Source organism: Micropterus dolomieu, linkage group LG02 (genome assembly GCF_021292245.1).
Source record: "Micropterus dolomieu isolate WLL.071019.BEF.003 ecotype Adirondacks linkage group LG02, ASM2129224v1, whole genome shotgun sequence".
Lineage (NCBI taxonomy): Eukaryota > Metazoa > Chordata > Actinopteri > Centrarchiformes > Centrarchidae > Micropterus > Micropterus dolomieu.
Genome location: NC_060151.1, coordinates 21,516,372 through 21,519,547, shown reverse-complemented (window position 1 = coordinate 21,519,547; position 3,176 = coordinate 21,516,372). Strand labels below are relative to the sequence as shown.

The following is a 3,176-nucleotide window of genomic DNA, read 5'->3' as shown; positions in this document are numbered from 1 at the left end:
CACCGATTGTACTGCTTGCTTAGGGCAGAGACGACCACAGCCAGAAATTCTGCCAAGCTTCTTGGGCATCAGCCGTGAAGAGGGACCAAACTTGGCGGCCAAACACACACTTTGCATTCAGCAAGAAGCTATGATGAGATTAAAGATACACTGTCCTGAGTTTCTCTGCGAGTTTATTTATTTGTCAGTTCTGTATTTGTCATTAAGGTCTGTTGTGTTTTGGTGTTTAATCCTGTCTTGTGTTCAGTCTGCCCAGTGTTAGTTTATTTACTGTTGCCTGTCTTTTGGTTTTGATATGTGCTTGCCTTAGTTCCTGTCTGTAATTGTCTGGTGTTCTATCTAATCCTGGTTTCAGTCCTACCATGCCCCGTTATGTTGTTTTCTACTCCCTGCCTCTGTGTTCTTCTTCTGTGTTCTCGTTTAGGTTTTGTCTGTTATGATCCCTGTGTTATAGTTGGTCGGTGTTTGTCTGTTTACATGGGTTTCTGTTATTGTCTGGAGTTAGATTCTTGTCCGGTATTTTGTAACGTGTTCTGTCTGCCAGTCTCTCTGTTTTCCCAACTGTCTGCCTGCCTGCCTCATTAGCCTTGATCCCTGTCACCTGTGTTGCTCCCGCCCTGCACTTAGTCCCTGGTGTATATATGTTTGGTTTTTCAGTTCAGTCCCCATCCTGTCATTGTCGTATGATGTGTGTTCTGCCAGTTACTGTGCTACCTGTTCTGCAGTTTGGATATTGCCAGTTCAATTCAATTCAATTCAAAAATTGAAGAGGAAATCACATAGATCAGTTCATGAATTTGGGTGTAGAGATCATCAGATGTGGTAACATACCCTAAAGTTATCAGGATTCTTGCATCACGCTCAGTTTGGCGTAAGCAGGCTTGATGTTGTCCAAGTTCTTTATAGCTCTTTCCAGACTACCCACCACTGTCACACCGTGATGGGCCACTTAAGGGTTTGCGAGGATAGTGGAAATGTTGCCAAATGATGAGAAGTCCATGGATACATAATCAGAACCCTGAAATAACACAATCCAAAACATTAAGATAGGCCTACAACACGTAAAACATTTTTCCCCCAAAGGGCTAATAACAATCATTAATGTCGTGTTGAATAACAATGTGTAGGACATTCATACAGAAAACAACCAATATGAAATTATTTTTTTCATAAATTCGTATCTCAAAAGAATAGACAGCTCACCTGGTTACAGCCTGCGGTCCAATTTCACCCACATCGATCTTTCCCCACAGGGATGTGATTGCGCTTCGTTCAGCATCTGTCCGCTTGACCATGTTGACGACGACCTGGGTTTTCTCAAGGTTTTTTTTTTTCGCCAAAGAAAATCTTCAATCACAAACCTTTTGCAAATGCCTGTCTTTTGGAGGTTTTTATTTATTATTTAATGCCACACCTCTCAGCCCTGGAAGCATCCGATTGGACCAGAGGCAATCAAATATTGGGTTGTATTACTTACTAATTTAGATAAGATCTTTGCAGGTTCTGGAAAAAAAATGGTAAGAATAAATAGCAAAATATTACCAAGACTGATAAATTGTGCGACTTACTGTAATTGCAATAAAATATAGGTACAATCATTTAATTTGATAGTGTTAGGACTGTGTGTTTATGTTTTTCCTGTTTTAGGCTGTTTTCATGGGTTTGGTTTTGGGTTCTGTGTTTCTGTAGTTTTATTTGATCTTGTCATGGTATGGGGTTTTGTGTTTTGTAGCCTAGTTAATTCTTTTGTTCATTCGCATGTCTAGTTTACTTAGTATCTGTCTTGTCTCTTATCTTAGTTCTTAGTCCTGCGTTTTAGTTCTGTGCCTTAGTTAATGTTTTAGTGTTTACTCCCTGTCTTTGTACTTCTGTTTTTGTTACTTTTATTGTGTCTGCTTTGTGTTCAGTTTTATCCTAGTCTGTTCCCTGTTAGGTTGTAGTTTGTGTTGTTTAGTCTTCTGTCTGCTAAGTGTTCAGTTTGTGTTTATGCATATTGGTCTGGTCCTGTCTGTTCCCCCCAATTGGTTTCACCTGCGTGTCTGTGTTCTGTCTAATTACCTCATGTCATCACCTGGTCTTGGTCCCGCCCTGCTCATTACCTGGTGTTTAAATGTTGGCTCGTTCTGTTCAGTCTTTAAGTCCTTGTCTATGTTGGGTGTTCCTGCCTGCTCCTTGACTTTGGATCATGCTCTGCCTCTTTTTGGATTTATCTTTTGGTTTGGATGTACCTTCGCTCTGATTCTTTACCTTGTGCTCTGAGGAAGCCTGTGCAGTTAAGTTTTCGTTATTTTATTGAACTGAATCCTCCCTGTCTGTGTCTGCACTTGGATCCACACCTCTGCTACCTGCCATTGCATTCAGCCCATCTTCTGACAGATAGCATTACATGTTCCAAGTTTTTTTGCATCTGTTTTAAATGTCCATTCATTATCGCCACCAGAATTAAAGGTTGCAAAATCTTTATATAACCCCTTTATACGTCCGTTAATAAAATTAACACTATTTAATATTAACAGACCTATACATACTGATATATTGTAAAATCTCAATTGTCCTGTCTTTCGCTAATAGCCTTCATTACACTGAAATATATTGCACTGTGGTTATGGACTACAAAAGGATGCCAAACTTAACACCTTACAACGCTGTAATATCCTACTTTATAATTATGAGTAGGTCTAGTCACTGAACCAGTGAGCAACAAATTAGGAACGACCTGATAATATTTCATAAGTAAAAAGACCAATCACCGATTGTACTGCTTGCTTAGGGCAGAGACGACCACAGCCAGAAATTCTGCCAAGCTTCTTGGGCATCAGCCGTGAAGAGGGACCAAACTTGGCGGCCAAACACACACTTTGCATTCAGCAAGAAGCTATGATGAGATTAAAGATACACTGTCCTGAGTTTCTCTGCGAGTTTATTTATTTGTCAGTTCTGTATTTGTCATTAAGGTCTGTTGTGTTTTGGTGTTTAATCCTGTCTTGTGTTCAGTCTGCCCAGTGTTAGTTTATTTACTGTTGCCTGTCTTTTGGTTTTGATATGTGCTTGCCTTAGTTCCTGTCTGTAATTGTCTGGTGTTCTATCTAATCCTGGTTTCAGTCCTACCATGCCCCGTTATGTTGTTTTCTACTCCCTGCCTCTGTGTTCTTCTTCTGTGTTCTCGTTTAGGTTTT

General features: G+C 40.1%; 1 pseudogene; it reads right to left on the bottom strand.

Annotated features, from left to right (window-relative positions):
• The window catches only part of LOC123967270, a 2,527-nt pseudogene extending 1,232 nt beyond the window's left edge, over positions 1 to 1,295 (bottom strand).
• Positions 1,296 to 3,176: the final 1,881 nt, after the last annotated feature.